The 27,998-nt window shown below is 42.8% G+C and overlaps 1 long non-coding RNA gene across 1 annotated transcript; it reads left to right on the top strand.

The window, feature by feature from the left end:
- Nucleotides 1-20,701: 20,701 nt before the first annotated feature.
- Nucleotides 20,702-26,305, top strand: LOC109319167. Its single transcript, XR_002103393.1, has 3 exons — nt 20,702-20,713; nt 25,504-25,514; nt 26,198-26,305. It is a non-coding gene; the product is annotated as an uncharacterized LOC109319167 (long non-coding RNA).
- The last annotated feature ends 1,693 nt before the right edge of the window (nt 26,306-27,998 follow it).

Genomic DNA, 27,998 nt, shown 5'->3' with positions numbered 1-27,998 from the left:
TTTTCTAAAAATCCAAAATTCAAAAAATTTCAGGACAATGATTTTCTTTAGGTGCCAACTCAAAAAGAAAAAAAAAGGTAGATGGTGGCGGTGGCAGCGGCAGGTCTGCATCAGGTTGATGTGGGGTATTCTTCACTCCATGAGACAAATAAGCAACACTGGTGAGGGCCACAGAAAGAAAGACTAAGCATGACTCTGTAGCTCAGTGTTTCATACATTTCATAGACATCAGGGCTGGAAGGGACCTCGGAAGATCATCGAGTCCAGCTCCCTGCCCAAAGGACAGGAAGTCAGCTGGGGTCATAGGATCCCAGCAAGATAAGCATCCAATTTGCTCTTGAAGGTGTTCAATGCAGGTGCTTGAACCACCTCCAATGGCAGGCTGTTCCAGACCTTGGGGGCTCGGATAGTAAAGACACTTGTTGAAGACACTTGTTGGGGAAGAGAGAGTTCTGGGTTCTGTTTCCCACTCTCATGATTGTTTACACATTTTCCATTAGAGATTCATTGGGACTATAATACAGGACTCACCCCTCCTAGGCAAGTGCTTAAGCACTAGATTACAGAGCCATGCCAACATTTGCTTTCCCTTTCTGGCCTCATAAATCTTAAGTTCCTTTTTGTACAGTGGTTCCAACAGCTGGGGTAAGGAATGCAGACCACAGTTTGATGGTTAGAATATTCTTCTGAGAAGTGAAAGGTGAAATTCTGCAGTTGAAGGAGGGCCCAGAGCCTTGTCCTCCAGCCTTCAAGGCAAGTGTTTAACCTCTAGGACCATGATTCTCAGCTGGGGTGCTGCAAGATCCTTTGAATAGTGCCATGGGGTGCTGTACAATATAAGCACTATTAGGTGTGCAAACACCTACATGACTCGCAAGATAAAGCAAGCAATTTCAAATAGGAATCCATAGTGTCAAAAACATTCTGATCTGTTTTGGATTTCCTCAGTTTTGGTAACGGAAGAAATCCTTCATTCTTCCAGTCCAAAAAAAAAAAACCCCAAAAGAGAAAAAAACAATTGAAATTGGGTGCTGCTAAACTCAGAAAAGATTTGCAGGGGTGCTTTCAGTCTAAAAACATTGAAAACCATGGCTCTAGGATGTTACATATACTGTACAACCTGCAGCCATCTCCTCCTCAGTGGCACTTCAGGCGCCTGGTGAGTTCAGCAGGGCTCTTAGGGGGAAATGGGGATCACATTCTAGGACTTAGCCACCTAAAGTCCATCTAAGGGCCAAATCCACAAAATTCAGTTCACCATCTAAAATCGGAGGCTAATAGTACTTCCTTGTCTCTCGTGGGTAGTATGAGGTGCACAGATGGTACTCATTGACCAAGTACTTAAGACTTGACTTCTCTTCTCTTCGCTTCTCTACGCATTGTTTTATTTAAAGTATGCTGTGGAAACTCCACCTCTATTTTACCTCTGCTGTAACTAAACAATGCAGCAAATAAGGTTAGCATTAGCTATTCTGGCGCTCTTTCCTCCTTTATATAAATTCATATTTTGAATGGCTTTTTTCTTGCTGTGTGTGGGGAAGGAGGCAGTTGCATAATATTTACAGGGTGAACACCGCAAATGTTAAATAAAATAAACCTGTGAGTGTCTGTAAGATTGTAAGGGAGATAATAAGAAGGTCAGTGCCACTAGACCAAAGAGCCTACTATTAGGCTTGTGGCCAGAAGCAGCTTTGGCCAAGTGGAATAAAGAGCTTACGGTTCAATTAAGTCATGGAGCCAGACATACAATAACCTTGTTCTGGAAGTCTGAGCCAGGACTGGTTGACAAAGACTATTGCACTCTTGGAGACAGAAACAGCTTTCCTTCTGGGAAGAAACTAGAAAACAGTGACCTTCAATGGCCAGCGCTCTGGGACTGTGTTAAAACTTAAGGAGTTGCATCCAGCAAAATTGCTGGCACCTCTGCTTTGGTGTCTGATACATTATTGTAATTTTTTTTCTCCTGCAGGCTGCTGGTTTCTGTCAGTTTCCTTTGAAGTTCAAGTACTTCTTTCTGCTCCACTGGTGGGGCAGGCTCCCTCCCCACCCCGCTCAGGGAAAATGGGGTTAAACATTCCTGTGGTTAAAATCAGCCCCAATCCTGCCTATGGGGCAATGTTGTTAGATTTAATTTAGATCTAATGTGGGGGAAGGACCTTACCGTGAGGATTCAGGGGAATTAAGGGGAAACGTATTCTGGACTAGTCTCCCCAGCCCTGGGATGAAGGGTTACTTGCTGAGGGAGGACTTTTATATACTGCTGAATAAGCCTTCTGAAGAAAAAGACGAGGTCTAGTTGTTTGTGTATGTGTCTGTACATGGTAAACCAGACACATGGCCTGAGTTTCTTTTGTTTCTTCATGCCAAAGATAGAAGCCAGGATCACCTCAAGCAGCCTGAGAGCCTGCCTCCCTGAATATGCTTTGATCTGCTTTCTTATGGCCTGAGAAAGGCCTTTTTTGTTTTTATTTCTTTTTCATTAGATTAGCTTACAGACAAGAAGGGGCTTGACTGAATGCTCTCTGGCTGGAGAACTGGTTCATGTGAAGAAGTGGACCTGCTGGAAGGGCTGTTAACCAGGAGTGTATGTTCTTTTCTATCATACCCAGCCAGGACAGGGTGTTCCCCTTGGAATACAGCCCTAAAACAGTACCTTCTGTTCCTTTCAATGTAATGAAGACAGTTCAAATAAAAATACCAATTATCTATAGATATTTGTTATGAGAGGCCAGGATTTTCTGTCCAACATTTTCTAGAAAGTCTCTTAATCTTCCATTTCCTTTCCATGGACTCACTTTCTAGATTGCATGCCTTAATTGCTGATTTGTATATATAGCATAACAGAGGTGGGGAGTAAGAATAATACTTAAAATACAGTGTATGGTAAAGGCCTCAATGCTGACTCCAGATATGCATGCCTGGCTAATATTGCTAAGAGTTCATGCACATGTCCAAGGACAGAGATTGTTGAGAAGGTGCGTGTAGGTATGTGCATGAGTGTAATTAAAGTCTGGCAGCAAACTGTTTGTTTGCAAGAGATTCATGCAATGTTTTCCTAAACATTTAGGAAATGCATTTTCTTAACATTTTCCTAATATTTACTAATATGTTCCTAAGCTTTAACTCTCATTTTCCTAAACATTAACTTTGGCTCATACAAACCCTGCCTTGCCCTCTCTTGCCAACTGATGACATCTGGTTGCATTTTCTGCCTGAGGTGGTAAGGCTATTTTTTGCCCTCATCAATAACCACCTCATACTCCTGCACTAAGGTCTGAGGGTAGCAAAGTGCTTATACAACTTGGACTACCTGAGCAGTCCTATTCCCTCCAGCAGATTATGAATGGTGTCACATGTCCCATTTAACACTTACTAAGTCCAGTTAAAACACAAAGAGATATATGTACAAGCGGTTTAGCATGTGCTAAGTGCCCTTGTGGCAGTACAGACTTGTTTTCTTTCAGGCAAGGGTTATCTCCAAACATATACGAACTTTACTATGTCACTACGTCCCAATGATTTCCAACTGTTGTAAGTGAATGTGTGGCACTACTCTAACGTGAACTAATTTTAATACATAACAAAATATTGATGATTTGCAACTGTTCCAAGTGAATGTGTGATAAAACCCTATTTGTGTTTGAAGGTAAGTACTAGAGGGCATTTATAAATGTGCTCTGGGAGTGCTTTAATTAGAGCAGTTCCAAGAGCCACTCTAATTAAAGCACCTGAAACATCACATGTATCATTGTCCCTGCGCTGAAAAATGGCAGCAGGGGTGCTTTAACTAAAGCTTGTCAAATGAGCTTTAGTTAAAGCACCCCTGCTGCCATTTTTCAGCATAGGGAGGCTGATACATGGGATGCTGGAGTCTGCTGGAGCACGGTAATTACCATGCTGTAAGTACAGTGTGTTGGAGCAGCCTTGCTGCACATGTATAGATGCCCTGTGTGCTTAAATGTCTTGCTGTAAGAGTGAAGTTACACATTACACTTAGATCATACTAAAGGCACTTAAAATGCAAGCATCTGCTCATTAAAGCTCATTAACACATGCTAAGTGCCTTCTGATCATATCAAAGTCACACCACTTCAGATGAGGCTCTGGGCTGTGCTACATAGCTTGTGTTAAGGTAACTTCTGTCTGCTCCATGGAAGTAAAATGAGCAATTTTTAGTACTCAAGCATCCCAGGATGTACCACCCCCAGCCTACCTCCTCCCTCCATGGCAGGGAGGAGCCCAGGTATTATGGCTTCTAGTGACAGCCCTCCAGTGCTTACCAGCCCTTTATTGGTAAGTCAAAGCTCTGCAGGCAAGACATCATTTTAACCCTTAGTGTGCAACTGCTCACAGCAAGTTTGAACTTTAACACCAACCAGTTAATGTTCCACAAATTTAATATGGTCTAAGTGTAATATGTAGCTTACCCTAAGATTCAGAATACCCTTGATTTTGTGTTGACTTTCATGCTAGGGCCATTCAGCAGGTTTCAAGAATCAATTTGAAAGAAGCCTGGGGAAACACTCTGCCCTTCAGATTTCTAATTTTGCCTATAAAAAGGTTGCTCAACCAGAAGGATAACCTAGGGTCCAGTACACATCTGGAAATGCTTGCCTGGGGCAGAAAAAAACAAAGGAAAACATACAGTGTCCATATTTTAATTTTAAATAAATCAATGTGATAATCAGGGATCAGGTGGGATTCTGCTTCTGCAAGGAGAGGACAAAGGGAGGTTATTAGTTAAATTTTTAATAAATCAATTTGATAATTAGGGATCAGGTGGAATTTTGCAGCCTGTGGGACAGGACAAAGGAGGCTCATTATCTGTGTGTTTTAAAATAAATCAATGTTTTAATTGGTGTGGGATCCCTCTGTAGAGCTAGGGGAGGACAAAGTCACTAAGATATATCTGATGTGGAGCTGTGGAAGGAAGTAATATTGTTTTATACTTGCCAAACACTATTACATTTTTCAAAGCAGTATATCTAAAAATAATTTTGTCAGTACAAAACAAGAGATATAGGGTTGTGCTGTGCTTCCTGTATAATAGCTTAGAAAAATTGGAGGTAAAGGAAAAGTTCCCATTAAATTGGGATATTTTGGACATTTCTACTTTGGAGTTCTTAAGGTATTTGTTTGGCTTTCAAAAACACTTGGGGCAGTTAGGATCAGCATCCTGCTCTGAGGACATGGGTCTGAGTGGATTCACCCAAAGCCACTGCAGGAGTAAGTAGCGTGCTAAAATCAGAGGTACAAACAGAAGTGCAGCTCCCAACTGTACCTGAGAAGGCTTTGCAGGAAGTGTTCTGACTTCCAGCGATCCCCCAGACCAAACAGAAGTTCATTGTTGGTTCCAGTGAGGAGGGGAATCTAGCTGCTGGCTACGAGCCTGCAGCCAATTTTTCCCTAGCAATGGCTTCTTCTCCATGAGAAGCTGCAAAGTTTTCAAAATGGGAGAGGGGAAGGGGAGGAAAGGATGTTTTTTCTAGGGGTTCCCCAGTCGGCCCACCCATCCAGTCTCCAGTCCCCCCCATCCCACCCTCCAGCAGGGACTGAAAACTCCCCAGACTGAACTCTCTCCACTCCCCTTTCCCCCTCCCATTCTGAAAACAGTAACAATCTGGCAGGCAGCGCAGACAGAAGTTACAGAAGATGCTCTGTTTTGAAACATCTTCATCTGACCCCTCATGCAATGGGAGTTCAGATTTTTAACCGATCAGCCATTTTTTAAGCTACCTGCCGCTGTGCACTTGTTTGGTCTTGGCTATAAATTGCTTCCTGTGGCCAGATCAAGTGAAAATTGTTGCTTCGATCTGTTCTATAGAATTTGAGAGTTATACTCTTGGCTTGAAGTTGAGACCAGACTGCTCACCAGAAGAGGTGCCCTTTGAAGTCACAGCCCAGGAGTACAGTTATCCTCTCCCTAAAGTTCGTGGAACATTCCCCTTCAAAGGCATCTTATCTGCTGGGTTTTTCTTGAACTTTGATACTTACAAATACTTGCCCATAGTAGAATGGTGCTAGACACATCTCAGGTCAGATTATCCATGTGGTACAGATCTGACACAAATGGCTAGCAAATACCAATAGCTCTATTTGCTGAGAGGAAGCCACCCTCAAGATTTTGCCCTATACTGACATGCTTTAGCATGCTGGGGACACTGCTCTTAATTGCAGTCCTGCAATCTCCCCTCAGGGCATCTTTATCACCTTATTTCTAGGTTGACGTGCATGAAGCAGGAATGGGTAAGAATATTTATTCAGCAGTAAAACCAAACATCTTGCCATGGCAGTGGAAACATATTAAGGTGCAAAAATTAAAAGGCAAATACTTTGGAGGTTTTTATTGTCATGATCTTTAGAGCAGTTTCATGGGGCACATGCACACATGTATGTGATGCAGCACCGGACACTCTTAAAAATGCCTAGCGCTGCGTTGCATATATTGGTATAAACAGCAAAATGCATGTCAGTGCTAAGAAAATGGCAGTGTTGCTCTTTTGAACTAACACATCAAAGATGTTTTCGTTTTGAAGTCCAGTGCCACCATTTTCTTAGCACTGGCACGCATTTCACTGTTTAGACACATGTAGGCAGTGCAGCACTGGGTGCACCTGTTTGCATGTTCTGCAGACTAGATTAATCGAGTCTGCTCCAATGCACTGGATTTCCAGCAGACAAGCATATGTGTAGAAACGCCCATGATTTTGGAAAGGCCTGAGTTGGCCAGAATTTTCACATAGTACAATGGAGGGCAACAGTATAAAGCTGTTGGTGCACACACAGGATTTCCAGCCGTTATATGAAAGTTTTGATTCTTAATAAATGCTACCTATTCTTTTACTCTTATGCACCTCTTAAAAAAACCCAAAATAAAACAAAACCAACAACAACTCCTCTCAGAAGACAACTTGAATGAGTAGTTGGTTTTCCCCCTTTTGGTCTCTTTTCATACAGAGGAAAGGCAAATCAGAAGGAAGTCTTGCTTAGTGCTGGTGGGCAACAACCCAGGTTGTGCTGTTAGCATTTCCTGAAGGTTTATTTCTTAGTGTCTTGTGTCACCTTTGCATTAAAATGCATATGGTAATTACACACTAGCAATGCTGTGAGTCATCTTTGTAGGTGTCACATCTGCACAAAGCCAATAGGGGTGCAAAGCACTCCTATTACTGTTAAATCCTGCCCCTGCTAAAGGTCAGAAGATCAAAAGTTCAGATCCCTTTGGGACTCACCAAGAAATCCCATCATGCAGTTCAACCTGAGCACGCTACATGTAGCTAAGTTGCTGGTGCCTATTGTTTGAACAGAGATATAAAACCTGAGATATAAGACCCAGTCATCTGTAGCAAGAAATAACAGAGATATTAAGTTTACAAGCAGTCCTCAAGAATCTCCCCAAAGGATCTTCAGTTTATTTTCTCACCCCTGTGTGAGGCTTGGATTGAACAACATGGCTGCCAAAAGGGTGACTTATCCTATGGATTAGATGATCTGTTGTGACAGATACTGTTTCAACAGAGGAATGGGGCCAGTTGTTTTAATCAGCTATGTAAACTAATAGACCCTTGTTCAAAATATTTTTTGGCTCTTCCCTCACAAGCAGATTCCTCTTAAGGGATATGAAAACACATTTTATATAGAACTGATAATGCTCTTCTTCTTATTAGAGTGGAGCCCTGTGGAGCCTGGGCACAGCATCTTCTTTATTTCACAGGTTCAGAAGTCAGAAGTAAAAGCCTCAGTCTCTGTTGAAGCTTGACACAAAAGGTCACGGTCAAAGAATTATTATTTTATTTTCCACATTTTTTTTAATAAAAGTCATTCTAAGTTGCAGGCATGCAAATAAAGGGCAATGAACAGCATTCTATGCTGTGTTCTTTCATTGCTTACTTTAATACAGGCTCAGTTTTTAATTGAAACTTCAATCTGTTTGGTCTTAATTTAAGGAATCTTAGAAGGAATACTGACAAGAATTAGGTGGGATTTTGCTTTTTTGCACTGGAGGCCAAAAATGGGGATAAAGGCCATTTTCTACAATGTTCTGAATGAGAAGCACTGAATATTCAAAACCCTTGAAGCTGTACCATACTCGGATCTTCCTGGGGACTTCTGATAGAATGATATTTCATAGGAGTCAAAAATGAGTGCATAAAGCCCAATTCATGGGAACATCGCTAATTAGAAAAATACTTAAGCATGTGCTTCAAGCAACACCAGTAGGAATTCAGGCACATGCTTAGTGTTATGCATGTCCTTTCTTGAATAGGAATGGAGTTGCATGTGTGCTTTCCTAGCTGCCTAAATCAGGGCCAGAAACTTCAAGTGACTTGTCTAAACTCCCAGAGGATTTCTTATCTCCCAAATGACAGTCACCTCCCTGAATGCGCTAATTGTTTTAAGTATTCTTGCTACACTAGCAAAATCATTTGTTCTCTGACAAGTATGGTCTTATGGTATTTTTTCAATCACATTATAGGGCCTCAAGCAATGTAATCTCACATTTCCAGGGCAAACTGGGAGGAATTCTGCTTAAATGCTAACTATAGTTCTTGAGATACAACATAGTCTCCTTTACAAAGAGGGCTGCCTCGGTTGCTGTCTGGGTTGCATCAACCCACGTTATATGATAAGTGAAGCTGGAAAAAGAAGATCAGGCTTTTGAGGAGACTTACTTTGGTCTAACACCAAGGGTTAGTGCAACCAACCCCAGACTCCTTGCTACCCTTTCAGCATGCCCAGTAAAGATCTGTCCTACAATCCTGCCTGCCTGCATCATTTAATACTGCTGAAACATACTCCACCTTTATCTTCACCTTTCTTCACTCCACTTGCTGTTTCTAAAAGCCTATTTGTTCAATCCTTGTGCAGTAGCAAACACTAGAACTGCCACTGTGCTTAGCTGGTGAATAAAGATACAAGGGCTGAGTGCTCATTTCTTGTAGAGCCCTCTGCACGTACGGCCTAATCTAATGCCCACTGAATGGAGTGAAAAAAACCCTCCTACGGCAACTGGATCAAATCCTTATATGATCCATTCTGGCCCTGATTTGTTAAAATAATTCAATCTCTGCCTTTGCAGACCAGGATTACTTTAAAGATTTGTAGGATTTGTAAATGGATGCCACTAGTCTTGAAAGTACTTAGAATAACAGAAACCCAGCAAATATCTTTCTTAGTTCTACTGATGCCTGTGACCAAATTAAATGGAAGCCACTACAAGACCCAAATGATCTGTATCAAACAATTTCAACTTTAGTTCCAATGACTGGAAGCCCAGCTGGGATATTTTGAACTTGCCTGCAAGTCGCTGCTAATTTGGTATCGAGTTTTTTACTTTGGCTGTGTTAGCAGAGGCACTGTTTGACACAGCAATGACAGCAGAAGCTGAGGAAAGGAATGAGTGAAGATTGTAATTTAAATAGCTACCGAGTTTTTCAGCAGATATCCTGCAGTGTAAATCACACAGCATCAACAGTTTCTGTTGACAAGTACACCTGAAGAATATACTGTGGAGTTACTTCAGCACAGTAAACAAAATGTCTAAAGGAAATTATTTTAGCTGTATGAGTACTGAAACTGCTAAATCACGACCGGTACGTCTTTCAGAATGAAGAAAGGCCAGTAACCCTACTCAACTAAACCTTTATTGTGTTTCTTCCATAACCTGAGACCTACTCATCTAAGCATCACATAATGGCTAAGGTTTAGCAGTACAACAAGCTTCCCAGTAGAACAGTGGGAGAATCTCCAGGTAGGCACTCTGCCCACCTTGTCACCCTCCAGCACAGGAACATGCTTGGGGACAGTCAAAGGAAGAAGAAGTGTGGCTATAGTACTGCATACTCCTAGCGGTTCTGGACAGCATAATGGCAGCAGGTAATCATAAATGAGTGCAACTGGGAATTTAGGCTATAGAAATACGATGTTCAGGAAAAGTAGTCAATCTGTGGCACAGGAACAGCAACCGATTAGGGTGACACACAGCACAGAAGCAGATATGGCAGGGAACAGAAAGCAGAGCAACAGACTGGGGAAGGGAAAGGGGTTTGGGGTGGCTCTGGGGAAGGGTGCCGGGCTATTTGTAGCACACCTGCTAAAAAGGTCAGCCCCCAGTGATGTACAGCAATTGTTAGTTCCCCTCCTTGCTCAAACCTTTCTTTAAGCAGACATCATTTGACCTTTATGATCAAGATGCATGAGATCTATCTCTGGCATAACTCTGTTTCTTGTATTAATATAGATGTTAACATGGCTTTTTTCTTTGTATGAAAGAATTAATAGATTCCTTGTTGCAGAAGATCGGTGTAGTTTCTAATACAAATAGCCATACACAGATATTATCTATTCCTGCTGCCCTTGTCATATATGCAAGTCCAAGCTTGAGGAATTTGTGTTCCAATGTTTAAAAGCATCCTATTTCTGGGAGAGAATCTGAAGGAAATATTACTTTGTTCAAAAGAAAATAATCTGCTAAAGAATGCTCATAATTTAATGATTCTTTTTAAAAGCTCATAAAAGCAACACAAGGGGAAGAGCTCAAGAAAGCAAAACTCAAAAATATGCTTTGATTTCCTAAGCCAGAGTTTTAATGGTTCCTTATCATTGATTTGAAAAGGATCCTGATTTCTCTTACTGGGAGGAAGTAACCCCTCCAGAAACTGGGCCAGATCTTCAGCTAATGTAAATAGGATGAGTTCCACTGACATCAAAAGCCCACTGACTTTTCCACCACCTGCAAAGGACAAAGGGAGTTAAGTGGATGTGGCCCACTGGCATAAATGGTTCCTATACATCATGTATTTCTCAGCCATGTCTGTTCAAAAGCCCTTTCTGATACAGTAATAAACATACCATAAAACTGTTTAACAAGCCAGGTCCCACTCTGCTCTCCAGCTTTTTCTCATTAAAAGCAAGGCTGCTTCAAGGAAGGTCAAGCTGCAGCACATTTAACATCTGCATTCCTTGAACGTGTTTTGAAATTGTTTTAAAACAATCGGGGGGATTGGATTTAGGGCTCTGTTTGCTTCAAAGAGAAAGTAGATGAGCATGTAAGCTCTAAATTACATAACCAGCCCCGCCAAGGAAATAAATTAATTTGTTTCCCAATGGCTTATTTATATAACCCTTTAATTATAGCATAACCATATCACCAGTGCTATGCCATGGGAAAATGTAATGCTGTTAAGCAACTTACATACCACTCCACCCTATTCAAACAGACAAATTATCATTAGGCAATTAATGCATGTTAAGACATTTCCACTTTTGTCTTTTAAAAGGCATAGTTCAATCATTTTGGTATGAAGTGCATCCTCAACAATTACCCTTTTTTGTTGCAGCTTTTGTAAATTTAAAATCTTCTACCTTCTGGGACCGCAAGCCAGGACAATAGTGACTCACTCAACAGCCTTGCAACACAAGAGTGGATATTGTTTAAAAAACCAAACTATTTTCATAATCAACACGAGTCATATCTTGACACAGAGCCCTGTGAACCGCGTGTGTTCCTACTTGGTATTAGATTTTCAACTAGTATAAACCTGTATTTTTTCAGTAGCTTCAACAAAATGAATACAGTGTATACCAGATGAGAATCTAGCCGCACTTTACAAACAACATAGTGTAGTGGTTTCCACTTCACAAATGCTTCTTGAGATCTAGTGAAGACAGCAGCATAGTTAGAGTTACTAAACTGGCCCATTATGTGCATATGGAATGGCAGCAAAATAATGAAAGCAATATCAGTCATTTTTTACAACCCAAATCATCACAAATAGCTGTTCCACTCCACATCAGTCTTCAAGAGGCTACCTGTAAAAAATTCAGGCAAAAATAATTTTTTGATGATAATAAGAAGAGAGAGGCAAAATTGCTTTTATAATGGGAAAAAAGTCTTATAATCTCTAATTACTAAGTTGTGACTTATTTATAGCTATTGTAAGTGTTCCAGAAGGTTTGCCTTTCCTGATGAGAGTATTTGGGTTACAGTTAATGGAACCTTTTAAATGAAGGCATTTTTAGGCTCTGTGGGGAACTGTCTTGCCATCTTCCAAGCATTATAGAAACCATAGCTTTGTTTAGGTACAGCTATAATGCCCCATAATGCTAGAACAGCTAACCCAGTTGGATATCAACATTTTCACAGATTACAAAATAAACATTGTAATTAATGACCGAGGGATGCATTGAATTCTCCAAGACTTGGACTATTTCCATCAAAATGGACATCTTCCTAAAAGATAGGCTCCACTTTCACTATATGCATGGGTGACTGGTGCCACCTTAGTTGGGAGGGCACATGCCCCCCAAGCAACGGGGGGGAGGCCCCCCCATAGCCAATCTCACCAACCGGGGAGGGAGAGGGGGTCTCCCCATGGCCAATCTCACAGACTGGGGGGACAAGGCAGTCCTGCTGCAGCGCTCCCACTCCCCAGGGTGTGCATTCAGCGCTCTCAGGGGGTGTACGTGTACCACCATGGTAGGCATCATGCCTTGACATCAACTTACAGGCTCTGTCAGCAACCTTGAGGGACTAGGCCTTGTAATAAGCCCTGCAGATCAGAGCTAACGACCACTAGGATTATTTTTTAACCGCAGAGATTTAGAACTTCAAAAGATACTGAAGAGAAGAAGCAGAACACCCTAATAACAACCACAAGAATATTCTTGGTTGGCTACGCAAATGATCTTAGTTTGATATTCATTATTAATTTTAAAATTTAGGGTAAGATAAGGTGAGTTGTAGTAATCCATCGCTACAAGCCTCCAGTGTATCCAGAGCTACAAGACTGTAGGTTGTAAAACTTATAATTGCCCAAGATATTCTTTATGCAGCCATATTATGAGTTTTATTTACTTTTTTAATTAGTAACTCAGGAGCAATTTCTGTAATGCCCTGAGGAAGTCCTTTATGCTGTGGCAATAAACAGACCACAATTTGGAGGTCGCATGTAAAATGCAACTTTTCCTGACTCATTTTGCTTCATGTTGCACATATAAAAATGAGCTCATTTTTTTGGACCTTTTTTTGTTTTTGAAGAACAGATATTTTGAGATGGCTCCTCAACTAGTGTGAATAGGCATAACTAACTTAACTAACTTTAATGGAGCTACAGTGAACAACAACTAAGGATCTGGGCAGATATGCAGAAAAATGGGATGGCTTCTAAGTGCTCAAATGTCATTGACTGACATCTTAATAGAGAAAGAGAACAAAAATATCCTGATTTTTCAGGGAAACAGGCCTTCCCCTTATTTTTTAATTCTTGTATTTAGCTGTACAGATACCAACACAATGGAGTGGCATTAGCTCATGTGGTTTTACTATGACTTACTTGATAGATATTGGTTTACCTAAACAACTCAAGTCCTGGAAAAACATAGTTTCATCAGCATATCATCATTCTTTAAAAAAAACCCAACGGTCAGTGTCGAACTGGTGAAGAAACACTTGGAGCGGCTGAATGTCTTCGAGTCAGCAGGAGCAGATGGACTACACCTGACGGTGCTGAGGGAATTGGCTGGAGTCATTGCAGGATCATTGACAAAGGTATTTGAAGACTCATGGTTTTTGGGAGAGGTGCTGGAAGACAGGAAAAGGGCCAATGTGGTGCCAATCTTGAAGAAAGGGAGGAAAGAGGATCCAGGAAATGATAGGCTGGTCATTTTGACCTCAGTACTGGGTAAAACTTTGGAAAAAATGATCAAGAAGTCAATTTGTGAAAGATTGGAAAAAGGCATAATGCTGCAGGATAGCCAGCGTGGTTTTGTTGGGGCAGGTCATGTTTAACCAACCACATCTCCTTCTATGATCATCTTTCAATGTTTTTTTCTACATACCTTGAGGTACCAGGAATAGCTCATGAATGCTGTGATGGTGGGGTGGATGGAGCATTCCATAGAAGCGCAGGGGAGTCCCGTGTGTGCTCAGTGGTGAACCCAGAAGTGGACCAGAAGTGGTCCACTTCCAAGTCAACCACCAAGCACACAGGGGACCTCCCCCCAACCACACACACACACTCCCCTGGCTAATGTTGGGCCATGAGGGGGACCCCGGGTGCTCCCCCGATCCAGAAGGCACCAGTCATCGAGCCCACAGTGTGGGGTTTCCCCCATATGCTCCTTGGTGGACCAAGAAATGGATTGGAAGTACTTGTGGTCCACTTCTGGGTCCACTGTTGAGTGCGCTGGGGACCCACCCTGCACTCCCATGGTATGCTCCATCTGCCCCAGCATCTCAACTTTCACAAGCCACCTGGTACCTTGAGGTATGTAAAAAAACCATTTAAAGTGGTGTCTATGTCCGAATCATTGAATCTTTCCAAATCTCTCCAAATTGATTTGGAGGGTTCCGATTCAATTCAGAGAAATTACAGGGTCTCCTGATTTGATTCAGATTCGGAGATTCAGTGACCAAATCAGGCCAAATCTCTGCCAAATTGAATCAGTGACTGAAGCTTTGCATAGCCCAAGTGACCAGTGGTGTCCCACAGGGTTCAGCTCCTGGCCCCGTGTTTTTGAACATCTTTATCAATGATTTAGAAGAGGATGTGAAAAGCACGCTGGCCAAGTTTGTGAACAGTAGTAAGTTATGGGGAAAAGTAGTCATGCTAGGGGATAGGATGCAGATCCAAGCAGACTTGAACAAGCTGGGAAGGTGGGCAGAGTGGAACTGGATATAGTTCAATAAGGACAAATGCAGAGTGCTTCACTGGGGAGAGAAGTAACAGCAACATGAATATAGGTTAGGAGGAGATGTCCTGGCCAGCACGATGGTTGCAAGCAACCTCAGGGTAATGGTTGATCGCAGGATGAACATGAGCTGCCAGTTTGACGCTATAGTCAACAGAGCTTAATAGCATACTGGGATGCATTACCAGGGGCGGGCAAAATGCAGCCCGTGGGCTGGATGCAGCCCACCAGGCCATACTGTCTGGCCCACGGAGCCTCTAAAAAATTTAGAAAATTAGCATTTATCTGCCTCTGGCTGCCTACCAGGCAGCCATCAATGGCTTGCTGAAACTCAATAAGCAGCCCTCCACGCAAAATTATTGCCTACCTCTGCATTAGCCAATGTGTTGCAAGTAGGGCTAAGGAAGTGATACTTTTACTCTACTTGGTGCAGAGGAATACCTGATAATACGCCATAAGTATATCTTAAAGACTCAATACCAGCAGACAAATAAAAAGACCTTCTGCGTATTATATTTTTACATCCCATTATTTTAAGGGCCTGATTCATGACTGTTGAATGCCCAGAGTTCTCAATACTGTAATGAGCGCACTATAAATGCCTACATAGAAATGAATAACTTTAGATTTCCATTTGGATGAAATAATCATTAACATTCTGAGCTCCATAGGGTGCATCTACATGAGACACTACCGTGCAGTCATTACTTCACAGTTATTTACTACCTGCGTAATCAAGTGCTAAATAAATGTGTGGTAACCAGTTACTGTGCAGTGGCACTGGTGAATATCTTTTAGGTGATACTACTGCACAGCAGCCTAATAATACTGCACAGTAGCAAAGTCTCACTGTCCATGCTGTGATGCGTTACTGTGCAATATTTTTGGTTATTGCACAGTCAGCGTCTCATGTAGATATGCCCATGGAGAAGAAAGTGTCTCCATGTACGAGTTGAAGAAGACAGGATTAGTTTAAACAAAATAAGAACTAGCTATAGCCCAAAAGAAAAAAAGAAAAGCTTAAATTTGATAAGCTTAACTTGATACGATTTTTTATTTTTTGCACAAATCACTACTTTCCAGTTTTAGTTAAAAACAGCAAAGTACTTCAAGAAAGACTTTTTCAGTGTTATGCTTAACTCAGTCAAAACCAGGAGATAAAACAAATCTCATAGATCAAGCTGTTTAATGAGCTTTCATTCAAAGTGCCCCACCACCATTTTTCAGCGTGGGGGATGCTGATACATGTGACACTCAGGCATTTTTAATTAAAAGTGCTCTCTAATTAAAGCACCCCCATCTCCCTCGTGCCTCCCAGAGCATGTGTAAAAATGCCTGTAGTGTCTCAGAATAGTGGTGTGGCTGAGACTGGATGTCAAGGCTGCAGCCAGAGGCCTGGGCCCTTTTTCCCGTTTCACAGCTATTGCATTTCAGCCTAACTATGTGGCTGAACCCCAGCCATATGTTTGGCTGGCAGATTTGGGCCAGAGTGGAACCTGGCATGGTTTAAGCCAGGGTAAGGCCTGGCACTTATTGTTACAGGTCTCAAAGTAGTATAAGCCTGGCCAGCTTTTGCTGCCCAGTTCAGGCCCGGTGAGATAGGCCTGGGCCTCCTTTTGTCCCCTTTGTAGTTTATGTCCCAATCAAGTGGTATGGTTGGGCGCTAGTTGCACTTCCAGCCCAAGCCCAGGTAGACCTGACCTTTCCTTTGAGCTCTTTTGCAATTTTCCACCCAGCAGAGCTGGGATTGGGACTAGAAATTTTGGGGTGCTGTGTGCTGACAAAAACCACAGTTAATCCCTCAAAGCCACCATGTGGAAGTGGAGGTTTGCATTCTACCACGTCTCCAGGAGCAATGGAGCCCCTTGCAACCCAGAAGGAGCCACACTCTTTAGTGGCTCCCCATGATGTAGTGAACCCAAGGAGCAGCTCAGGACTCTCCAGTGTGCCCCCCCACCATTGCTAAAGGGCAGGAATAGGCCCCTGGAACTACCCGTTGGAAAGCAACAAGTCCCAGACCACCTCAGTATGTGTGAAGCCTCACCCCAAAGACTGCCATCTATAGACTTTGTAGTGTATTAAAATTTTACTGGGGGGGTTGTTTTTATTGTTTGTAATAAATATGGAGGTTTGTGTTTACACTGCTTGCAAGGAGGTGTACCCCAAAATGTGAACCTGGCCCTTTTTTGCTGCCGACCAATGCCCAGCAGAAGGGTTATATTTGTATAGATCCCATGCTTCAGTGGGGGGCTTTAATGCTTCTATCCAATAGCTGATTAATAAGTTTTAGATTAAAATGCCAAAAAGTCCTGCATGATCTAGCCAGGTCAAACTAACACAATGCCTCTTCCAGTACATCGCTGGTTTTTTCCACATCTGCCAACAGCTATTCTTGCTTTGTCTCAGTATTTAATAGGTGGTAAGATTCTCTACTTTAACCAAAAAACTCTGATCAAATCCAATATTTTATTAGAGGGTAATATCAGAGTTCAATGTAATTTTTTAAAGGCCATTTTTCTCATTCATCCTGCAAGGGCAAAAACTCAAACTTGGTCCTTCAGGCAGCTTGGAATGCGTTTGTGCAAAGAACAGAAAGTCTTTAGAAAAGGAGGATCTGATTCAGAGCATGAAGCCAGAGTACTAGATACTACAACCCAGGCTTTGTCTTCGGCTTTGTCTGCACTGGAAAAGAACATTTTGTAGAGTCAACACCTTCAAGCTCTGTTTTCTAGTTGAAAAAAGAAACAATATCCTAGCTCCACCTATGACGTCATAGGTGTTTAGACATTTATCTATGCTCACAGTAGTGACATTCGCTTTAGAGAGAGTTGTATTCATACAATTGACAGGTTTAGGTCTAAGTAATTCTGTCAATCATTTGTGAGTGGCAGGGATAATAAAAAAATCTTCAGAACAACCCAAATCATTTCCAACCTTGTGCCTCATTAATACTTTCTTTATTTGTGGGAGACGTTATCTATTATCTAAAGCAGCAGGGATATGTTCTGGATCCATATTATATAGCAGGCAAGGTCCTTTGGGTAAATGTGGTAACTTTTATTAGACCAATTAAATATACCACCAATTTTTCACTGCAGCCTGACATCTAGCCTCAGAAGGAACCCTGCATTTTCAGCCAACTCACTGCCCCTAAGCAAACTAATAGATGTACATACTTCTCCAACTTCCTGGTGCATGTTTCTGGCAGAACGCAAACAAATTGATCTTATCCTGGCAATACTTTCAGATAGCAGGGTTTGAAAAAGATCAGCAACCCTAAATATTATTTGAGCTGCACTTAAAAGTAATGAGCTCTTCTCCTATCTGGTGGCATTTTACACCCACTGCACACTCACTTTGGAGTGAAGTAAATCATTACAAACATTGTAGAAAATAGATAATTAAATCCTTTATGTTAATGCCAACAGAATTAGCAGGGGGGGAAATGGTTATTTTAGGAACTGCTCAGCTTTCTGTATAACAGGTTTTTATCAGCATACCCAGTGTGCAACCCAGCTGGTCAAAACACTGAAGTGTTGTTTCTTTGAGTGTTCTTAAATTTCGTAGGGAAAAAAAATATTTTTTTCATATGTTTTTAGGCAACTGAAACCTGTCAAGAGCAGAAGAAAATTATCAAAACCCCCCAAATAGGGGTTTTTTTTTCTTTTTACAACTGTTTACAGTTTTGGACTTCAGGTTTTCTGCATTCTGGGAAAGTAATATCAAGAAAAGCAGAGCTTTGCCGCATTTTTTTGCTGAAATCAGCAAAAAGTTCTGATGGAGAATATTTAATAAGTCTGACAGCACACATCATGGAGACCCATTCAAGTGCATGCCTAAAGAAAAGAAATGTACTTCTTACATGAAGCCTTTTGCTACAGACTTGCTAGTAGCTATCATAGGTATAAAAGTTTATTACAGTTTACCGAAGTTTACTGCTATATAACTCATCCACCTAAAAATATATATTTGAATGGCTGTTATTTGAATTCATCCAGCAGATGGCAGTAGTACACGTACTACTCACCTGCAACTCAGTTATTCATGGAAAAGGGTTTTTTGAAAAAATTCTGGCTCCAGATCGTCTACTCATTTTTTTAAGTATGAACAGAAATGTTTAATTTAGGGGTAGCACCTAAACCAGGGTAAATTGGTGTAGCTATATTGACTACATTGATTTATCACACTAAGGATCCAGCCTCATATTTGCAGAATGTTTTAGCTCATTTTTGCTTCATTTTAGCTTTTTGCAAGTTATTAGTGGAGACCCTGCCAGGATCAGCAGAGAGTAGAATATTATTTTTTGGCTTTTTACAAATGCTGGCCATTGTATTGTTGGCGTCAAAGGCAGAAAGGTGCTCTTTCTGGTCCTTTCAAACCCAGAGATCATCAGCATAGTCTGTACTTGAACCCAAGACACACTGCTTTCTTCATTGAGCTAGTGATGGAGATTATTGTCCTGAATAGTAACATTAGATGAGGTGCTATCTTCCCTTTTAAATTAAGCCATTCAATTTGTCATGAATGGCTGAGTATTTTGCTTGCATGTAAGACTTAGATTTCAGCACTGGGAATAGAGTGAATAGTTGCAATGGTGAAGCTGACGTACAAAAAGAAAGGAAAAAAGGGCAAAGGACTAAAACCAACAGAGGCAAGCAATTACAAGCTGTATTAATGTCCACTGGGCCAGGCTGCAAAGAGGGAAGGGTTTATTGTCAGTCTCAGCTTTTTTTTCCGTGAAAGGTAAAGGGAGAGAAGTGAATATTTGTCCTTCATGCAATTGGAAAGCTGTGGTTGGAAAGAATAAAGGAAGCTTTTAGAACATGGCAGCTGCCTCAGAGCCTGAAGCCATGGTACTTGATACTACAATCTATCCTCTTAGTGTTTTTTTGGCCAGCTTTTGAGAACAGCAGGGAAGGTATTCAGGATGAAGACAATGGCAAATGTCAAGACAGAGAGAGGAAAATCTAGAGTTTAAAAGACTACTGAGTGACATGCCCGCTAGATCAAAGGGAGAAATTTACCAGGTATTTATAATTATAATGCTAATAGTGGCTAATAATAGGAACCAAAGCTAAAGGACTGATGCCTTCCCAATCTTAAGAAAAATATATTGTCGCTCAAGAGCCAATCATTCATTCATTCAGTCACTCATTCAGGTTTTCTCTGTGTTTGTCAATGAAAGGGAAGTTTCTTGAAGGCAGAATGTTTGAATTCCTTTGCCTTCAAAGGCAAGATAGTGGATGTCTTGAAGAAAAACTACTAGGTTCCTGGATAGCTGTTGCAGAATCAATCCCGGATTTTTTTAAATTAAATTTAATTTAAATTTTTTAGTTATCAGAGTATGGTCTCCAGGTTTGTATTAAATATAGGGAAATAAGAGGAAGTATCAGGGCATTTTTAGATTTCAGGTAAAATTTTGGTTGCAGTTGTTGTGGGGCCAGGAGCTTAGCACCTGATTAAACAGCTAAAGAGCTACTAGATTTTCTGCAATCCTGATCCCAACTGTCAGCTTTTTGTAAATCTTGTCACTTCAGTCTAAACTGTTATGTGTACACACACACACACTTTCTCCTCCTCCCCTTCCCAAGCCCCACACACTCAGAGATGGAAGCATTTCCTACAGGAGTCTCTCCCTGTTTACCTTAAGGTAAAGCTTTGCTTATTGTTTGCTCCCTAAGGCAGGTAACCAGTTATGGGAGTGTATTGTAACAAATCCACAGCAAAATCCCTCTTGTGGTGAATATTATTGATAATAATACTATTACGTTATTGAAGCAGAACTGAAGCTTACTTAGACACACCAACTTCTAATACAGCTTGGCATATTTGGTTTTATTGGCAAAAACATGCTGGTGACATGGAGCCCTAGGAAGGCAACAGACTACGGGCATGTCTTCACAACACTGGACAGTGCTAGGGCGTGATGTCAGGAAAACACATCCCACCCACTCATCTCCATTCCACATGTGACTCATGCTGAAAACCTGTCGTGTAGTTATTATTTAAACATAGGCGACTGGTAAGGGGTGCATGGGGAGATGCACTTGCTTCCCCTGATGGCCAACACCAATGCTGTCAGTAGGCCTACTGCCCCCCCAGATTCAGGAGGCGCCAGTCACTCATGCATTTAAACATTCCTGAGCCTAAAAGAGTATGGCTCAGATACCTTGGGTGCACACCAAGACACAACTGCAGGGCATTTTTCTGCAAGTGAGAGGGTTGTGTTTTCATGGAGGCCTCTAATGTCTGGTCCAATAAGCTGGAGACATGCCGTATTTGAGCCTTGTTACACATTAATTTTAGGTGGCTTTTGGAGCTCTTAGCTGCTGGATTGTCCACACATTAACTCCTTAAACTAGGTTTGGGCACACTTAAGGCAGCTTAAAGTTATGCCACTCCAGGTTAGGTTTATCTCTGATGCATGTTAGTCAGCTTATGTTTCATTAATGCGTGCCCACTCCCCACAGGCGAGCCACCCAAATTGCAGTCCTTCCATATCCCAGGATGCAGTGTGTCCACTCCTCCACCCTCCTTTTCTGTATGGACAAATTTTCCACCTCCTGAACTCTAGGGCCCGGCCGGCCCATCACCATCTACATGTGGGTTGCAGCAAAATAAATAGAATGGTACTTGTGTCCAACAGTACTATCCTATAGCAGAGTTAGTTAGTTTGCTCTGGCCTAATAGCACCACTTGTGTAGACAAAGACACTTTACTGCAGAGCTAATTAGGAACTCCACAATAAGCATCTTATGTAGATGCACCCACATGTTAGAAAAGGATGGTCTGTGTCCCAAGGAGCATGCAGGAGTAGAATATCAGTATATTCTCTCTCATACCCACCAACCAGAGAGGTTTATTAAAACATTAGAAAAAAGCCAGCTGAACTGAAAACTCTACATAGCAAGATATAGAGTCTATGTTATTTTCCATTTCAAATGGTTCCAGAGAGTTGGGAGAGGTTATTCTTCAGTCAACTCAAATTATAACCCAGTAGTACCCACTTAGGAATGAGGCTCATGGGCATCACGCATTTCAGGCAAAAGCCTGAAGAGCATTGGAGGCTGATGCTCACTCTGTAAAAAGGAAGGTACGTGCTAAAGGAAGGAAGAGGCAATTACTCCAATCCCAAAATGAAAAATAAATTCTAGTTGAGTGTTACATCTGCTGTTTATTTTAAGAAGAGGGGAGATTTGAAATTCCAGTTGGCTCCCATCTCTGTTTCATATAGATCATTACCAAAGAAATCTTATTTTTAAAACGAATGAAGGAATATCTCTAGTAGTGCCTTTCTGGGTACCTTCATAGTAAATAGGAATGTTAAGTTGGGATGAAATATTAACTGGATTCATTATTAACAGCTGAGAAGTAAATTGGCTACTAATGTCTACTTTTCCTTGAAGTGATGCTGCTTGAAAGGTGTCGTTAAATATGCTGATGCCAATTGCTTTGTGAGATTCACTTACCAATTTATCATTTGCTACAGTGTTCTCCTTTGGTTAGTAGAAGAGTCCAGTGTTCACAACTACCTTGGTATCTGAAGTCCCTATACAAAGGCTATCTCCAGTACAGACAAAGTTATGCTTTTCTCAGAACAAGTTAAGTATAAGTTCATTATTTTGTTTTCCAATTATACTTCCTCAATCTCCAGGGGCATGGTTCTTTGAAATAGCCACATGTTCACTACCAGAAGTGTGGTGGCCATTTTCTCCATGTGAATTAACCTAAAAGTCCTGGCCAGCAGATGGAATTGGTATAATGAGTAATACTAATGACTCGAGTAACTAATAACACTAGTTATCAATATTTCCCAAAGAAAGAGGCAGTTAGCTACATTAGGCAGAAGGCAGAGTAGAGATGAACCTTAGACACCAACAATCAAATGTATACACTTTTCTGAGTAAAAGCTTATTACCAAAATATCCGCTGCTTCCTCCAGTACTATCTTTATGCATCTCTCTAAAGGTAAAGGTATCAGTGGAGTTTACTTGCTTGGCTTTGTTTTCATGTAACTACGCCCTAAATTCACAAACCACCCAACAGACTTTATGTGCATAGAAGAAATATTTTCTTGGGATACAGGAAAGACATCATAGATTCCCTCTGCTGACTGGATCAGAAAAAGGAGAGCATACCTCTTTCTGAATGCCAACTTCCATGTTATCTAAGTTGGAATCAACACTTTTACTTGCCATTTGGAAGTGCACAAAGGGGGGCTGCTTTCTTCCTCAAACAGCTGTTGTAAATGTAGCAGAGGCATCACTGGCAACTCTTGGCACCATTTTGCCACTTCTTATTTTTGACACTTCCAAAAGACTTTAATTCCATCATTCTGTTGGTTTGAAATGCAAATAATGAAAAGTAGAGTGGAAATATGGCTTATGGAATCATTTTTATTTTTCAAATCTTAATCCACTTGGAAAAATATTCATCTCTGGTTTCAGACTTTGTAACATAGAAAGAATAAAAGCCCATCTACAAGCTCTCCTGGATTCATGCTCATTTCCATGTTAGAAAAGGACCAAATATTTCTCAGAGAAGGCTGTTTAGTTCCTATATGACCTGCACAAGTTAGCTGCTGTAGCAGGGAAGGGCCATCAAAGCCTTGAGCAAACTCTACACCAGAATTGTTCTGTTTTATTTAAAAAAATGGAAAATGGTTATCTCTGGTGGTCAAGTCATCAAAGGTTTTTGAGGAGTAATTCAATCACATATTAAATTAAAAAAAAAGAAAATGTGCTCAGCTCCAGGACTATCAGAGTATTCTCACTGTGCTTGGTTGGTTCCCAAAGGTACCATTCATAGAGGTTATGTATTGCTGTACTGCCTTAAAAGTAACGTAAGGAAGGAATTTTAATATAAATTGCCCTTCTCCAGGTATAACTAGATGAATATATTTGCTTGTTGGGAGTAATAATTTATTACTGCTACACTGTAACATCTTCTGAAATCAAGCCACTTAATGAGGAGAACTAAGGTTTGCTCATTAACCTGTTGGTGAAATAAATCAGTGTCCAACACCCCTCGTTTATCCATATTTTAGAGAAACAATACAGTCTCTGGAAAGTTAATCAAAGAAATTGCCGGTGCTGTAGAAGTAAATCCTTACCGCTTATTTAAAGATACGTCCACAAATAGTTCTTGGAAGTATTTAGCTTGTCCCCCACAGTGAGCATGTCTACACGAGATGCTACTGCACAGTGGTTACTGCGTATTTATTTAGTACTTGTATAAACAAGCCTATATAAAGGATGCACATATATTTAGTACTTGTATAAACAAGTACTAAATAAATGTGCAGTAACCGGAGTTACTGTGTAGTAGCACCGACGAACGCATTTTAAGTGATGCTACTGCACAGTAGCTTAATTAAACTGCACAGTAACTTATTACCACTGTCGGTGCTGTGATAAGCAACTTCACAGTATTATTCAGCTACTGTGTAGTTAGCAGCTCATGTGGACACACCCAATATGTTTAAAATGTGGGTTTGGTAAAGCATTTTGTGCTTGGATGTTTCTTATCAAAATGTATTTAGGGTTTCCTTTCCCTTTTCTGCTGTTAGTTACATTCCATCCTACTTCCTAACTTTCATGTCAATAGCTGTTTCTCTATATGAAGCGGTGAAACAAGGAGCCAGGAGGGTGGGGAGGAATCAGAGGGGAGAATGTTGTGCAGCTCTGACAAACCTTAATCCTTTCTTCTGGATGTTGGCTTCCATTTGAATATTGACTCTGTGAGCTCTGCAGGTCACCAGTGTGGTCCAAAGGCATGACTGCAGCTTTTACAGATGCACCTGAGCCACTAAATGAGTGAGTTCATGCCTGGGCATTAGTGTAGCTATAACAATTGGAGCTCAGGATGGGCTAAGTGCCAGAATACTTGCCCACAATCCCAAGTGACATTTTCAGCCCACATTGAATACCTTGCTGTCTATTCAGTTCCTGAGCCTGCTTTCTTAAAGTGAGCTCCAATACATCTTACACAGGCTAGAGTCACATCTTGGACTGAAGTACAGACATGCCCACAGAGGATCTAGAATCCATTGCCCCGCCTTATTAGAAAAGCTCTTCGATTCACTCAGGAGCCAGGATCAGGGAGGAGAGGAGGGATCTAGGCACACGTGCGTCCCGCACACGTGTGCCCCGTTATCTGACCTGAGGCAGAGGCAAACACAGCAGCAGCGGAACCAGCAGTGGGGGCAGCAACAGCTGATCCCCCAAAGGTAAGTGGAGCAGAGGGACCCAACACAGCTGAGCTGGATCCGGAGGGGAAGCCACCTGGATCCCTTTTAGCTGAGCCGGTAGGGAGCCGCACTCCTGAGCCACGCCTGTGTGAACAAAGTGTGCAAACAGGTGCTCTCTGTAAGAGCATGCCGGCGTTTGTGCCAGCGAGCAGGCAGGAAGGGCCAGGAGGGAGACTCTTGCAAAGGTAGGGTGAAGGCAACACACCAAACTATAAATAATCAGGAATTCATACAATGGTGTCAACACAGAGTGCTGCTAGGGCCCCTGCCCCAGGTGCGCTGCCTACCTGGGGGCCTGTTTGAGGCCTCCACCCAGACAGAGCCCATGGGGGAACTGGCATCCCCCTGCCCCCTGGCCTGCAAGGGATACCCAGCAAGGCTGGGGGGGGGGCAGGGATTGGGTGGCCCCCACACCTGTCCTGCAGACACCTGTCTTAGGGCGCTGGAGGCTCAGGTGAGGGAGCTCCAGGAGGAGGCTAGCAGTCTGAGGGGAATCAGGGAGGCTGAGGATGAAATCGATGGTAATTTCCTTTCCCTGCAGGGCCATGCACCCAAGGAAGAAGCACCCTGGGAGGTGCCCTCCACTGCAGAGTGGCAGACAGTCACATCCAGAACCAGGGCTGCTCGCAGCAAAGCAGTACCAGTTCCTCCAGACCAGCTGGAGAACAGGTACGAGGCCCTGGTGACACTGGAGGAGAAGGAAGGAGAGGAGGAAACCAGAGAGGAGGCAAATCCACACTCTCCGCACTCCAAACAGGCTGAAGGAGCTAAGCAGACTCAGAGGAGGAAACGTCGAGCGATTGTTGTAGGTGATTTCTGAGAGGTACAGATGGCCCCATCTGTTGCCAGGACCCCTCAACACATGAGGTCTGCCTGCCCGGAGAACAGATTCAGGACATGGTGGGGATGATCCAGGCCATGATCCAGCCCATCGATTACTACCCCATGGTCCTAATCCATGTGGGTACTAATGATGCTGCCAGGAGAAGCCCTGATCACCTGATGACAGACTACCATGCTCTGGGGGGGGGCGTGCTGAGTGAGATAGGGGCACAGGTGGTTTTCTCTTCTGTCCTATCAGTGAGCAGACATGGAAGATGACAGGAGACCTGCATCAGAGAGACCAATTGGCAGCTTCGGGAATGGTGTCTCAAGGCAGGCTTTGGCTTCCTAGACAACAACCCTCACAACAAAAGACATGCTCGGGTGGGATGGGCTTCACCTTTCCCCCAAAGTAAAGCATGTGTTCTCTTCTAGGTTGGTGGATTTCCTCTGGTAGGCTTTAAACTTGGCTTGTCAGGGGATGGGGAAGATGAGGGCAGAGGAAGCCTTGGACCACTAAATCAAGCGGCATCCACAAGTACAGCCCAGCCTAAATCAATGACAAGCAGAACAAATACCCAGGTAAGCAACAGGGGCCAGGGCAGTACTGAGATTAGGGGGCCAGTGCACACATCTTTGTGAGGCCTCAAATGCCTCTACACAAACACTCGTAATGTGAGGAATGAGCAGGAGGAACTTACCCTCCTGCTAGCTGACACCAACCCAGACATAGTGGGGCTCACTGAAACATGGTGGGACCCAACGCATGACTGGGTGGTGAATATCAAGGGCTATAGGCTGTACAGGAGGGACAGGACAGGAAGGAAAGGTGGGGGTGTGGCGCTCTACATCAAGGAGGAATAGACATCCTCATCAAGTAGCACAAGGTCAGAAGAGGGGCACACTGAAGTACTCTGGGTTAGAATACAAGGCAGTTGAGGGGAAAGGGACTTAACGGTGGGGGTCTACTACAGACCACCCAACCAAGGGGAAGAGCTAGACCAGGAATTCTTAAGTCAGCTCACGGAGGTAGTTAGGTCAGAAGACGTGGTCATCATGGGTGACCTGAACTCTCCAGACATCTGCTGGGAAGAGCAGTCAGCCAGGTCTGACCGCTTACATAGGTTCCTAGCTGAAATACAGGACCTCCATCTAACCCAGGAGGTGTACAGCCCCACCAGGGGAGACGTCTTGTTGAACCTGATGCTGGCCATGGGCGATGACCTGGTGAGGGGCCTGCGGGTGCTCAAACACCTGAGTGACAGCAATCATCGCCTTCTGGAATTCACCATCTAGTGCAAGGTGGCAAAGGCCTGCAACAAGGCAGCAGCCCTGGACTTCAGGACAGCAGACTTCAATGAGGTAAGGAGAATAGTTGGGGAGGCACTGAGGCCCCGAGGGGGAAGGGACTTGGGTGTCCAAGAAGAGTGGTCACTCCTTAAGGAGACAATCCTCCAAGCCCAAAGAGAGGTAATCCCAATACAGATCAAAGAGGGCAAGAGGGTGCAAAAGCCCCCATGGCTCACCAAAAGCATCCAGGAACTCTTCTAGTTAAAAGGGAGGCGTACACCCAATGGAAGGGAGGGGCCATCACCAGGGAGGACTATACCTCAGTTGCTCTGGGCCGCAGGGGGGCGGTCAGGAAGGCCAAGGCGGAGATGAAATTGGGACTAGCTACCTGGATCAAGGACAAGAAGTCCTTTTTTAAATACATAGGGGGCAAAAAGAAGGTACCAGGTAATGTGGGGCCCCTGCAAGACACACTAGGAAATCTGGTCATCACACTAGATGACAAAGCTAACCTATTTAACAAATTCTTTGCCTTCATTTTTCTGAGCAGGGACCAGCTCAGCCCCCACACTGGGACCCGCTCAGGCCTCAAGAGAGGCGCACCCAGGCCTAGGGTCAGTGAGGATCTAGTCAGGAAACTTCTGGAGGGATTGGAAGTATTTAAATCAGCTGGTGTTGATGATCTCCACCCCAGAGTGCTGAAGTAATTAGCTGAGGTCATTGCAGGACCCCTGGCACGGCTTTACGAGCACTTGTTGTGCTCTTGTGTGGTGCCAGAGGGCTGGAAGAGGGCCAATGTTGTTCCCATTTTCAAAAAAGGGAAGAAGGAGGACCCAAGAAATGATAGGGCAGTTAGTCTTACTTCGATCCTGGGTAAGCTCTTTGAGAGAATTATCCCGGCGCATGTCCATGAGGGGCCAGCGGGGGAGGTTATGCTTAGGGGCAA

The sequence above is a fragment of the Crocodylus porosus genome, unplaced genomic scaffold, assembly GCF_001723895.1.
Source record: "Crocodylus porosus isolate Cpor-Errol unplaced genomic scaffold, CroPor_comp1, whole genome shotgun sequence".
NCBI classification, from domain to species: Eukaryota; Metazoa; Chordata; order Crocodylia; family Crocodylidae; genus Crocodylus; species Crocodylus porosus.
This window is presented reverse-complemented; position numbering and strand designations above follow the sequence as displayed.